At 38.4% G+C, this 15118-nt stretch overlaps 1 pseudogene; it reads right to left on the bottom strand.

Moving 5' to 3' along the window:
• Positions 1 to 700: 700 nt before the first annotated feature.
• Positions 701 to 14184, bottom strand: LOC121409723 (annotated as a pseudogene).
• Positions 14185 to 15118: the final 934 nt, after the last annotated feature.

The following is a 15118-nucleotide window of genomic DNA, read 5'->3' on the forward strand; positions in this document are numbered from 1 at the left end:
TAATAATGAACAATACATAAGTATTCGAACTACAGGATAAGAATCGAATTACAATGAAAAAAAAATGAAACAATGATTACGAGATTTATACTTCATGAAATTGAGAGTATAGACGTAAAACAATAGAAATGGAGGAGAGAGAGGATGGACAGGTGGGAATACAATGAAAAAACTGTGTGAGAGAACAGATGAAAAGGATAATGGGAGCAGAAAGGGATCGGAAGCACAGAATAGTATGCAGCGCTTAGAAGTATTGTATCAAGCGATATATAAATTCTGCATATTACTAACGAACTGCAAAATATCTTAAGAGGTATCTACAAATAAACAAATATGAATATTCTCTTTCTACGTTAAGATAAAGAGAATTTTGATTTCCATGAGACAGCAGTTGTGATCGTTTCGAGGACAAAAACATATTTTTGCAATCACAACGCAGACGCTTTCTGCAACGCACCAATTTCTTTGAAAATGCAAGTCAAATCACGTAATGGACAGCCGGGAGATTTTTGTAAAAAGCCTTGGTGGACCGGGACAGCACATCGTCCGAAGATTCGGACCAGACGAAAATTGCAAATATGTCGTTTGTCCATAGTCCAGAGCGAGTCTGAACGCCACCGCTGTTTTGATTCACTGAAATTTGGCAAAGACCGTTTCGTCAGGTCATTCAAAATATCATAGCTGACATGCCCAAGAAGTCTTACACACCCGTAGTCGAACAGGAGGTCGTAGTTTCTATATTACTCCCATTACTCTTTGATCCCACACTTGTAGAAGATGTTAATGCCATAGTTGAAGTTCCTGTTTGTGCTGCCGATCTGCAAACCTTGTTTCGCCAGAGATCCCTTACTCGTTGATTAGCGCCAAAGAAGAGGAAAACGAATATCCCTTGAAGAGAGCTAGTCAGGATGAAGATGGTCCAAACAGTAGCAGAATTGGTGAATGAAGCGATGAAACCAAAAGACCATCCAAAACCAAGTAGACAAGATATCTACAGGTTTTAGTGGGGGAGAAATTATTGAGAACATAAAGGGGTTATTTAACTCCTTTACTTTGCATATTTCACTATATTTACGTTAACGAATCAAAAATATAAATCACATCAAAAATATTTCGGTTGACAATTGTCTTGAAATACCAAATGACCATTCTATTTTTTCAAGCCTATATAACAAAAGGTGAAATAGTTGTTGATGACAAGTCTTTGTATTACGCGGTTCCCCCAAAGTAGAATTTTCATACAAACCTTGAAGTGAACCAGGAGTTCTTGAAAGAGTTCCTTTCGTCGTTCCTTTGCACCTTCACGGAGAATTCTAGAATCATGTTTGCTCTTGTGAATACCGTAGGTAGTTAACAAGAAGAGAACAATGTTGACGAGGAAGCTGATAGCAATAGGTACCAGGAATGTCAAAACGATACCCATTGCCTGGTAGATCCAGCAAGATGATCCGATCTTGCCATATCGATATAGTGATGGGTTCTGACTTTGGACGATGAGACAGGGAACGATGATGATGAGAGGAACACACCAACCAATGGTATGGTAGACGATCAGTCGTCTTGTCTCACTATGTCTCTTTGGTAAAAAGGACGAAGATGCAAAGTGACGGACAAGATCCCATGCCAAGATGTTTGTCCAGGTGAAGGCGGCAAGGAGGGAATAATGAGTGGCGACTGCAGCAATCGTACACAGGATCGGGAATGATGTCATGTTTGGAGCAATATATTGGAGCATTACCTTGAAAGAGGAGGAAGAAATGCATGTTTCTTACGTTTTTTTTTCAATCAACTTGTTATTTCGCACGACCAGAGATCAAATTGATTTGGGAAAAAAAGAGTTAGATTTCTTGTTATATGAGTGATGTGAGTATTTTCTAAATCAAATTAAAATGAATTCTCTTTAATTTACTTTGTATTAATGATGATGCTTCTGATGACAATGATAACATTTATAATATGCAAGATAAAGAGTTCTATACAGAATGTTTCTAAGTTCTTTAATATTACGAAGGTTTAGCATTGCTTCCAAATAATGCGGTTCAACATTTTAATAAAATATTTTCCTGTCGGGTAACGATTTAGCTGACCAGTGTCGGATGTGACAAATTATATCAAAACCTGCCGAAGGACGTTAAGTGCCGAGGAGGAAATCGAACACCAAACCTTGTAATCTATAGTATGGAGACATATCAACTAGACCACGATTTGCGGTTTTCATTTGTGGTGAAATAAACTTATTTCTCGTTTTCAAGATAATTCTTATAATTTCGCCTTCTTAACATACGGTTGTGTATTACTCCGTACGGAAAGTAGCAACTAAGTTTGTGTTAACCAAGTGTTGCCTCGTTCATAATTTCGTTTATTTGTATCCAACTTTTTTTTTTGGCAAACCAAAAATATACATATGAATATTTTCTTTCCATCCTATCAATTTCATCATTGTTCTCAGTAAAGTTTCTATGTTTGAACCTGACACTGACCTGTGCAATAAAGAGAGCAGTGATGAAGTTCATAGTAGATATGCCTTGAAGGTTCCGAAGAGGCTTGAAGATACAGTATGTGATCAAAGCCACCAGGAGACAGATGGTGGACACTACAAGGAGGATGACGTTCAGAAGATACTGTCCTCTGGAGAAATTGAACATGCTGACAGGTTCTGGGGATCGGAACTGGTCCAGCAGAGACGGACAGATCCATTCTTGTAACGGGTGTACTTATCCGGATAAAACTCGATGCCTTGGTATATCTGCGTTTTGGGGAGAAAGTCACAAATTCAAGTAATTGAAAACCAATCAATGGAACTAAAGCAAGATAATACGAAATTGATTTATCATCAGTGTTTGAGGGTTCAAAAATGCCAAAATTGTCGCCAATATTAGTTATACAATAATGTTACACCTTAAACAAGAGGTATTATTAACAAATCTTACTTTTGTTAAATTGGAAGAAACGTCCATTCTCATTTAATTGAACTGATTAACAGAAAAGTTACTGGATGGCGCTCTATTTGAAAAAAATACTGTCGCAGCTTTGTTACAATGGCATCGATGACCAAGACACTAATTCAAGTTCCTTGGCGATATGACTTAAATGTGTCCGAAGTGTTGTACTTTGCTGGGAGGTACCTTCATTATCAATATCAAAATCAATCTGAGTTGATGGTAGTTGAGAACAACCTAAGGTACATATGCTATCAATTGCAACTCTTCCGAAAAAAAATGTTGAATGTCGTGTAAACAGTGTAAAACTACTTACCAACACAGTAACATTGTCTATTTTATTTTCGGTGATAAAAGAATCTCCGACAACGATAGACGCACAAGTTTGAACGTCAACCAAGTGTCCATACAGCGAGAATGAAAGCTGTCTGGTGAAATTCCACTCATCTGAGAAACGTGTGAAATAAGTGTAATTTTCCCACAAAACCGGTCGAATGAAAGTAGTCTCATCATACACGATGTAAAGTGTGCCGTTGATTTCCACTGGTTCAAAAAGTCGCGGGTCGTCTGTGATGTCTGATAGATTCCCAATAAAATCCACCCATTGCCCAGAGACAATGTTGCATCTTTCCCGGATGATGATCGTGTTATCGGGACAACTCGTATCATGTATTTGCTCAAAGCTATTTCCAACCAATTCCTTAATTTTGCTTTGGTGTGGTAGGAAATCAGCTGGAAACTCTAAGAATGTGGTGAACGACATCGCACCATTGAGGTCGTACACGAAATCATAGTTCGATGTTTCGGGTTCGTCCAAACTCCAATCATTGCTCATTTCTTTGAAACCGTCGAAGCCTTTGTAGCACTGCGAAGACCCATTAGAGACAACAGCAAAGATGAAGTTGCTGGTCTCACAGTCTGGCCAAGAGCTTACTTCCGGGACGCATTCTGTTCCTGATAACTGGAGGCCATTGCTACATTGCAGCTCCGGATAATAGTAGGAAATTTTATAAAGTTTATCTACGGTTTTGTGCGTGTCGCATGATTTAGTTTTATTGATGACCTTTTCCCCATCTAACCCATTGCACATTGCACAGTAAACGTTCCTATAAATATTACCGTCGGCAAAGTTGATTCCATCGACCTGAGCGACCCACACTCTTCGTTCGCTTTCGCTCAAACAAAGTGAATGTAAGCTTTGGTTTCCTATTTTTGAATCGCATTGTGATATGATGTCTGAATCCTCAATACACAGACGCGGCCTCCGCCACTCCATCACTCCGTCGAGCTTATAAGGGATCTGTCCACAAAACGTGTCCTCATTTGGTAGATTGTCCTGACACGGATAGAATATTATATAAGGGGTAAGTTCGGACGAGTTGACGCCATGGCAGAGAGCGCAATACCTGTTGCGATAGAAGATAGTCTGCGAATCAACAAAGACTGTATCATTTGCTCTGGGGTTCTCACATCTTTGTTTCAACTGGGGGTCAGTCGCATCTGAGTTTGGACATCTATTCACAACAAAGTAAGTGTAGTTACAAGAAGTGTTATGTGCCAGACCAATTGCAAATCGGGTACAACTCCAGTACTGGCGCTCAATAATCACGGCGTAAGGCTCTGTGGGGTTGTTTGGGTATCCATGACAACAGTCGTCGAAGAAAATACAGCTTGCAGAACAGGTACACATCGAAGTGGGTCCAAACATTACTTGATTTATATCACATTCCTCTATGTAATAAGTGAAAATAACGCACTTGTCAGAATCTGGAAAGAAAAAAAAAAGGTCCAAAATAGGTGGAAAAGTTAATCATCTCGTTATTGAGTCTCATACATATCGATAAAATATATTGGTTCAAATATGAAATCAAGTACATTGCGATAGTGATATCTTTCCCCAATTCTTGCCTATTGCTGATGCCCTCTACTATTTTTTTATTAGATGTAATGTACCTTTATATACACTGGCTAACAATGCTGGCAATTGGACACGAAATAATTGCCCAATGATAAAAAGGAATCGTCCCCAAGATCTCACTATTTCGGAACACCTCTCAAATTAAAATTTCATTTCTTCTGAGATAGAATGTGATCAAGGAATAACCATTTAATTTCAAAGATAAGATTGTAAGTTTTAAAGAATAAAGAGGACCTCAAGATTACACATCATCTTTTTATCCACCTGTCGCTACATGTTTACTTTACATGCATCGCAACTCTTCTTTCTCGAGTGGTAAGTCGGGAAGGACAGACTAACTGATAAATAGAAGTAAAATCGAAATCAGGTACTTTTACCGCTTGACCTCGTCTGTTGGCGGTGCGACCCTTTTTCAGATTTTCCTGTTTTGGAACCGGAGATTCGCCATTGTCATCTTGCAGTAATAACAATGGCGAATGTTACGTCCTTTGCAGTGTGCTAAGCAAATGACACGTAATGAATAGCATATGCTTGTATACATTCTATGAATTGAAATATAATTATACCTGATAAACACACACACATATATATATATATATATATATGTGTGTGTGTGGGTGTGTGTGTGTGAAATTATACATGTACAACATCCAGTGGCGTAACTACGGGGGGGGCATGGGGGGCACGTGCCCCCCCCCCCAATCGGCTCGCCAAAAAAAAAACGGGGAAAAGGAGAAAAAGAGGGAAAAAGGAAGAGAAACGTAGTGCGGGGAAGAAGGAATTGTTATTTATCATAGTGTTATATTATATTTTGTTATATAACATAAGAAGCATTTTTTCACAACTTTATGAAACATTATTTGCTTAATTGTGTCTTCATTGTTCCTGGTGCTCGCATAGAATTTTTAACGAGATATAACCTGCTGTACTAAAGCCTCCCGTTTTCAAATCAATATACAACAAAATAATATATTTCCTCGCAATTAGAATTATTATTGTTTTAAGTAGTGATATATTCTTCTTTTTCATGACTACTGAAAGTTATTGCCCTATTTTAGGGTCTTAATATAAAACATTTCCTGTCCGTGCTAACGTTCGCATTAGTGGATTGGTGAGATTTCTGCTCTTCATGAACTCCTAAAATCAGTCCTTAAAATGTCAATTTTTCTGATCTGAATATAAAAAAAAATTTAGCTCGCGCTTCGCGCTCGCATCATTTGGTTAGTGAAATACGTGGGGTCTTAGTGAATTCCTACAAACAAGCCTTGGAATGCCCCTCTTCATGTCTGAATTTCCAAGATTTTCAGCTCGCGCTTCGCGCTCGCAGTATTTCATTAGTGAGATGCGTATAATAATCATGATTGCAATGACTTCAAAAAGTGCTCCATGTGTTTAGATGTAATTCTAACAAAATCAGCAAGCGCTTGGCACTCGCATTAGATGACTATAGTGAGATATGTATACTCTGGCTTAATGGATTCGTAACTATAGTCCTTAAAATATCCATGTTTGTGGTCAATATATACAAAAATTTCAGCTCGCGCTTCGCGCTCGCATCATTTGGTTAGTCAAATACGTAGGGTCTTAGAGAATTCCTACAAACAACCCTTAGAATGCCCCTCTTCAGGTCTATATTTCCTAAATTTTCAGCTCGCGCTTTTGCGCTTGCAGTATTTGATTAGTAAGATGCGTATGATAATCATGATTACATGACTACAAAAGGTGCTTCATGACTGTGTTTAGATGTAATTCTAACAAAATCAGCAAAGGATGGCAATAGCATTAGATGACTATGGTGACATATTATTCTAAAATATAATCCTTGAAATTTCCTTGTTTAGGGTCAGTATATACAAAAAATGTTAGCTCGCGCTTCGCGCTCGCATTGTTTGTTTAGCGAGACAGTTAAGTATCATGATTACAAAACAATTCGCTTATAATGTCATTTTTTAGCCCTCAATATCAAAAATTTTCAGCTCGCGCTTTCATTATTTAAACAGTGAGATACATATCCGTTTGATGGCACTGCATGTCCTTAAAATATCTCTATTAGGTCAGTATACCTGACAACTGAGCGCGCTTCGCGCGCTCCCTAAGTGACCCGAAATTTTTGCTGGTGCCCTCCCAATGCCGTGACCCACGGTACGCCACTGACAACATCGTTGGCAACTCTTTTATTTCAATATTTTGAAATGGATGAAGAGAACAATGGAAGGTGTAGCTTCATTCAAGGTTCCCCAGAGCTATCTGCCCTTTGGAAAATTGGTGATGCCGATAAAATGTCTCTGCCGGGATTCGAACCCGAGCTTCCAGCTTTGAACGCCGGTGCCTTAACCACTAGACCACATAGACGGGCTAGTGGCTAGGGCGACTCAGATCCGATTGACCATCAGATAGATAGATTTTCGACACTACAAATTATTATTTCCTTTGTCGGTTGTAGATGAGTATTGAACAATGATCAAACCGCCATGCCTCAGCTGGATCAAAGCTATTGCTTTGATAAAGTAGGGCCTACACGTAAGGGAGCCCAGTGGCTTACCGTGTAGTGGCCATAGACACTGGACTAGGGTAATAAATATTTATCAAACTGAATTGTGAAAACAGAAATTGTGCACTTATCACGATTATATGGATGAAGGTCTAACGTGTGGCAGTGTCCTGACATCGAGGCACAGACTGGAACCTCAAAAAAAAAACAAAAAAAAACGAGAAGTTCCGTCTCTTTCTACCAGTCTCAATCGGCCATTTTATTATGAATTTTGAAAGAATTAGGAGAGGTATCGCGACAGAACTTTTTGGGGTTTTTTAAGTACCAGTCTGTGCCTCGATGCCAGAATACTGCCACATGTTAGACCTCCATCCGTAATAATCGTGGTAAGTGCATAATTTCTGTTTTCACAAGTCAGTTTGATAAGTAGTTTTACCATAAATTACCCTAGTCCTGTGTCTATGGCCATATACATGTACACGGTAAGCTCCTGGGCTCCCGGGTTAGGAGAAAGTATGCAATACATGTACAACCGCTTTGGTAACTCTTCTATCTAAATATTTTGTGAAAGAAATGGATGAAGACAACAATGGTAATTGGGATGGTGTCAAAAATCTGTCTAGTATAGGCACCGGCGCGGCGTTCATAGCAGCCTGGGTCCCGGGTTAGATTCCCGGCAGAGACATTTTTTCGGCATCACAATTTTTTCCAAAGGGCAGATAGCTCTGGGGAACCCTTGAATGAATCTACGCCTACCATTGTTCTCTTCATCCTTCATCACTTAAAAAAACTTGACAAAAACGTGTCATATTTGTGCTTGTTACCTCTTAATATAAACATTTCAGATTACACCTTTTCTGTTCAGTGGTGACATATATCATGATAGAAAATGTACTATTAATCATAGATTTGACATTAAATTCTATGAAACGATGTTTGAAATTTGGCCTCAACTGTATATAATTAGTGGGGTCAAAATATGTTTATCTGACGGTCAATCGTATAATACCGTAAGGGCACTAGTATTCAACCCGTTTGGAGAGTTTCCTCAAATATATAGAAACATAGAATTTACCTGAATTTCAGACCCGTCTTATTTCTAAGAGCAAATGCTGGTTATTCTTTTTCCGTTATTTTTTTCTTCAACCAGTCGACTGTGTGTGCGGGCGATCGAATTATACGGCGACAGTTTTTTTTGCACTAGTATTCAACCCGTCTGCACTAGTATTCAACCTAGCGATGAAAGATGGTCCTGTCTCTCAATCTGCCCTTGTCCCATCCGACTATGGACTAGACCATTTGAGATGAGACCAAACAGGGAATTAATCAAAGCCAGATACTTACATAGATCTAAATCTAATTTAGCAATATAAACCCTTTTGAGATTTGCTATCTATCCTCACTAGGTTGAATACTAGTGCAATTCAGTGCAAAAGGCCATCGGCGCATAATTCGATCCTACGCGCATACAGTCGACAGATTGATAAAGAAAATACCGACAACAGATTACCCTGGAAATAACAAAGGTATGAAATTAAGATAGTTTCCATATTTCTAAATATTTGGAAATATGTCAAAATCTTTGAATTATGCCGGGTTGAATACTAGTGCCCTTACGGTACTCGTCTTTTACACAAACCTGTCCAAACACCTGTGGTGAAATATTATGCAAAATATCGAATTCGGTACTTTAATATCATCTTGCATATAGATACAGGTAGCCAGGTGTTCCCAGTATCTGATGTTAGTTCTTTCAATATTACTTAATCTCAAATCATGAAATGTTCAGGCCAAAGATTTAAAGATATCAACATTCTCTCTTGCCAGAATCTCCGCCTTTATGATTTTTTAGACGTCCAAAGTATTACGTAAACATCAGCGGATCCAGGGGGGGTGTGCAGGGTGCGCGCGCCCCCCCCCCCCCTAATATTTGAGCGGCGCCGAAGGCGCCGCTCAAAATAAAGAAAATAAAAAAAAGTAAAAGAAAGAAAAGCCGCTTGAAAAATTAAAAATAAAGGAAAGAAAGGGAAAAGGCGCTGCTTAAAAAAAATATACACTGATATAACATTAGCAACAGTAAAGGAAAGACTATCCCCAGCAAAGCGTAATCATATCATCTTCCTTATTTTTTCTTTTAACTATACCCTTTTCCCAACAACTTCGCCGGTAGCAGTGCGCTGCCTGCATATAACTGGCGCCAATCAAGAATAATCAGCGCCACCTTAATCTAAATCGGCGCCGGACAAGAATAATCAGCGCTATTTAGTTATAAATCGGCGCCAGTCAAGAAAAATCGGCACTGCCAGAGTCTTAACCGGCGCCGATCAAGGATAATTAGCGCCACCTAAATCTAAATCGACGCTGGACAAGAACAATCGGCGTCATCTGGTTATAAATCGGCGCCGGTAAAGAAAAATCGGCGCTGCCTGAGTTCTTAACCGGCGCCGATCAAGGATAATCAGCGCCACCTATATCTAAATCGGGGCTGGTCAAGAATAATCAGCACCACCTGGTTAAAAATCGGCGCCAGTCAAGAATAATCGGCGCCTCCTGGTTCTAGATCGGCGCCAGTCGATTATGGATTGCCGCTGCCTGAATCTTACGTAACGTCGGTAAAAATAATCAGTACTACTTGTTTAAATCGGCGCCGGTCAAGACAAATCGGCGCTGCCTTTGTCTTAACCGGCGCCACCTAAATTTAAATCGGCGCCGGTCAAGAATGATCAGCGTCCCCTGATTTCAATAAATAAGCGCCGGTAGAATAATGAAGAAGGGCCTATTGCTAACCAAATCTAGATCGGCGCCGCGGTCAAGAATGATCGTTTTGCCCTCCCCCAATAATTCCGCATGTGCAAAAACAATAAGATGGTAATGTTACACAGAAATCAGCAAACGAGATTGAGCTACACAACTCTTTCTTTATTAAAAATCGTGCTCAAATTATCAGATTGGAACATAAAAATTTTCAGCTCGCGCTTCGCGCTCGCATCATTTCTGTAGCAAAACCCCATATTTTTCATGATTAAATAGGTTAATAGAATGTCCCGTTTTTAGTTCTGAACCTCAAAAGAACTCCCGCTTCGATTTGCAATAATCTTTTGTTGGATATAATCTTGTTCTTTATTAAAACGTACATTAAACTGTAATGTTTTCAGATCGAAATATCAAAATTTTAAGCTCGCGCTTCGCGCTCGCATTTTTTTTAGATACCCATCTTAATCGTTGGTACCAAGAATGCTTAGAATATCAAGCTTCCTGGTCAGAATATAAGTAAATTTCAGCTCGCCCTCGGCACTCGCATTATCTGTGTAGTGAGATATGTATCCTCCTCATGAGTTACTACAAACAGTCCTAAACAGGCACCTTTCTCCTGTTTCCAGGTCAGTATACTTTAAAAATTTCAGCTCGCGCTTCGCGCTCGCATTAATTTGTCGGTGAAATATGTGTCTCTATCTCATGAGTCATGTATATCTATATGATATGAGTCATATATATATATATATATGCATGTGTGTGTGTGTGTGTGTGCGTGTGCGTGTTTTGACAGGGTCAGGCATTACCCCTTTTTCTTTTTCAACATTTTCTTTTATGGCGCCGGTGAAGTGCAAAAATATGTGCGCCGCTCGGTAGTGCGCCCCCCCCCCTTTCGCCAAAAGCTGGATCCGCCTATGCGTAAACATCTTTTTTAAATCCAATAATCGTGGTCACCAATAAAATGAAGTCGGGCATTTTTTTCTTCTGAAATATGATTTTTTGTTTGTACCGGAAAGATGATATTGACACCTTTTACACTCGAATTTCTCCATTAATTTTTTTTTGTCAGAGTCAAAAGTCCCCTTCTTTCTCTTTTTTTCCTTTTTCTTTTTGATTAAATTACGATCAATATTGCTCTCTTTTACATTGGTTCTATGATAGGATTCTTCAAAGTTTAGATGGATTTCAATAGTTGTTCATTGTTTCAAATTATTGTTATTGATCTCAATAGATATATAGTCCCCAACACATAGTTTGAATTATGCAGTGCGCCCTATTTATAAGTCTTGTTGATTGATATTTGCACAGAGGCTGTTAGTATGAACAGCATAAATAAGAATTACAGATGCTATATAGATACAAGAGAAACAAGATAGACACTTACCAACAGGACAAATGACGGATGTGATTTCATTTGAACCTATTAATTAAGGGCAAAGAAATGAAAAAATGTTAAGTTTTTTTCAACAAGATGATTTAATTCAGTTTCAATATATAAATTTTTATTTTCATAATAAAAAACACGTAAATACATAATATACAAAGCAGATAAACGATACTTCAGTTACAAATTATATCATAGGAAAGTGATCGATAAAATTAATAAGTCGTATAGTAGTTTCAATACACATTTCGATAATTAGATAATTACAGGTGTTCATTTACATATGAAAATGAAAAATAAGGGACTTATCAAAAAGCAGAGCTTGTATTGGTAAGACCCTTTGGAAATAAATTGTGATCTTAATCATACATGTAGGTAATCAAAATAGGGTATTAGGTTAAATACGACCATAATTATATAGCGAAGAGAAAATAGTGTTTGCAAACAGAGCGGGGGGGGGGGGCAAAACAAAAACTTAACATCACAAATAAAAAAGAAAGGAAGAAAGTGATAAAATAAAGGAAATCCAGTATCGTGTCCATCATAAATTTCGAATGCGAATAAGAAATAGGATGGAGAGTCAAAGTATCGTGAAAAAAATAGAGAATTTTCATGTTTTATGAAAGGCATTTATGAAGGTTATAGGTGTGTTTGGGGATTACATGACAATTGCTCCGCTGCAAAGTCCACACATTAATGGTATGACCAATTTAAACCCTGGATTTAACACTACACCCTATCCTATATACAACTTTAAACTTAACATAAAACTCTATCGCAACCCTGGACGAAATAAAGCCCGGAGCAAACGGGGGTCGGTTGTTGTTCACTGTAAAAAAAATATTAGGTAAAAATTTTAACCACCACGGGGGTAATTAGGTGTCCAACCAATTTGGGGCAGTATTTTAGCCAATGCGGGAAGCATATTGTCCAGTAAGGTTAAAAAATAAGCAGCAATTACATTAATATGGGCAAAATTTCATCACACTGGATAAAAAAAAGCCCAATGCTGGTTGGACACATAATTACCCTAAAAGAGCAATATTTTTGAGAGTTTTTTTTTTTGGGGGGGGGGGGTGGGGGGCTTTGGTGTATACCATTCCAGTATTTGGGACCTGTTTTCAAATTGTTTGTTTGTGCAAGTATAGTTAGAAGGGGTGATATTGATTTGGAATAGCTTGTCTTGTATGATATGTGTGAATGTCATTGTTTTTGGTTAAGGCCGGTCACACCGCCCGAGCGTTGTTGGAGCGGTCGGGGAACGGAGAGAAAAAAATCATCACCGCTCGCTACCGTTCACCATTTTCGTATTCGATTGTTTTTTTCTCTCGATTTTTCCCCCAATTTTGTGAGCGAAATTCGACCTACCGCTCCACGACCGCTCCAACAACGCTCGGGCGGTGTGACCAGGCCTTAAAGAGTGAAGTAATGGCAGAGGGTGCTCCGTTTTTGATGGCTTAAACAAAAAAGATTTTTAAAAAGTTTAAGTGGTAGAGATCATGTACTTTTAGTATTTTATTTCTTTGACAACGGGTTGGTGTAGTCGTTGACTAATTTGAATTTCACCAGAGCACTGTATTTAAGGCATGGTCACACCGCCCGAGCGTTGTTGGAGCGGTAGGGAAAGAGGGTCGAATTTCTCTTTCAAAATTGGGGAAAAATCGAAAACAAAAATCGAAAACATAAAAACACAATCGAAATCGAAAATGGTGAACGGTAGCGAGCGGTGATGATTTTTTTTTCTCTCCGCTCCACGACCGCTCCAAAAACGCTCGGGCGGTGTGACCATGCCTTAAGGAAGATTCAAGTGGTGGGAGTCATTGACATACCTTGACATAACTGCTGAGGTGTAGTGGAATAGAAAGGAAAAAAAGGAGACAATCAATGTAGTACTAGATTAGGCCTTGCTTTATTTTGCACCACAATTCTCCATATACATGATGCAGGTATGTATTTCTCTAAGAGTGACTGGAAATTGATGAAAAGAATGAATTCTCGACTATTATAGATTGCATTTCTTATATTCAGGGGGGGGACCACCACAATTTTTTGACAAGCAAAAAAAAAATTGAGGGATGGACACAGGCCAAAAAAATTGACAAAAAAAAAGGTCATCAGCTAAAAATTTAGGGGGGAACGTCCCCATCCCCCCCCGCTTCCGCCGTCTATGGTCAGAATACATCTGAAGTGATAGATATATTGTTAACCACAAATCAAACGAGATTAAAAATAAAGACCTCTGTTTTTTTTAATATATATACCTTTACACATAGGATCATATAAAAAAAATCAATAATCATGTAGTCTATTATTATAAGGTCATGAGTAAGTTTTTAAATGGCTTTAGAAGTACCTACATAATCTGTATTCAACTAACGTATATGCGGAAATTGCAAATAAATGGAACAAAAAGGAATTTGATGTACTTACCGTAAGAAACCGACCAGGAGCTTGAAGAATATTCATTCTCTGGAAAATTATCAAGGGAGTTAGAAACTGATGTTGACGAATTCCTTCCATTATCAGGTCGCTCTGAATCAGAACAATCACAAGATGATAAAGACTCCATCAACAACAAAACGAAAATGCATCTCATTAATGCCATTGTATATCATTCACTCTCGTTTTAATGACGATTGTTTTTAGTTGCGGCTGAGATTTATACGCAACAGATGAACAAGTTGATCAACCATTATATACCTACCTTCATCAATACTCCAGTGACACTCTCAACAATTATACTGAACATGTTCAGATTTCCAAGTGGCCACAGGTGTGCGTTAGAACTTTATACCATGTATGAAATGACAATCTGTGGCTGAGTTAGTCGGTTGGTAGGCCAAAATTATAAAGTTATATTATTGGCTGTTATATGTAATCGAATACGGCCTTTGTTACGCAAATATGAGCAAAGAAGTCTTGTGCACAATTAGAAGTAAACCGCCAGTAAAAATGATATAAAAAAATCCACAAATATCTTCTATAGCGCTATACAGATAAACGAAGTGTAGGTACTCCAAACGATAGTAATTTAATGATCAGTTTTTTGTGTCTGATTTTACATATTGGAAAATCTGCAATTATTCCGTGGCTCACCCTCCATCAATGTGATAGCGGTATCATTCAAAGGAGGTGATGTCTGCTCAACTGAAATCGAACTTAATATTAAACATTTTTATTTAATTCCAGCAAATCTCTAATAACATTGTCTTTTACATCCTTAAGAGTAATTGTGCCCAATTTATCATATATCTTACTATTAAGTGACAAACCTAATGCAAACAATGAAGATTTATTAATTAGAAACAAGTTTAAGGAAAAGTTTGACTCCACATCTAAGGAGATGTTATATGAGAGAAGCGGTACTTTGCACTGCCACACCTCTGCATTCGAGTCCATCCTTTTTGTTCTGTGAGTCCAAGGAGTTACTCCTTGGTAAGTCGTATTCGCACAGCGTGGCGTCGCTATTGTTCAAACCACTAGCAATTGCTTTCTGAACGCAAGTAAAGGGTTTAAGAACAATTAAGCAATGTGCTGGTAATACCATGGTCACATTTGTTCTACGGCGGCCGTACGGCGAGTAGAAAACAGCCGTTTTATCAATTTTGATTTTATTATCATGATTATGTAGT

Source organism: Lytechinus variegatus, chromosome 2 (assembly GCF_018143015.1).
Source record: "Lytechinus variegatus isolate NC3 chromosome 2, Lvar_3.0, whole genome shotgun sequence".
NCBI lineage: Eukaryota > Metazoa > Echinodermata > Echinoidea > Temnopleuroida > Toxopneustidae > Lytechinus > Lytechinus variegatus.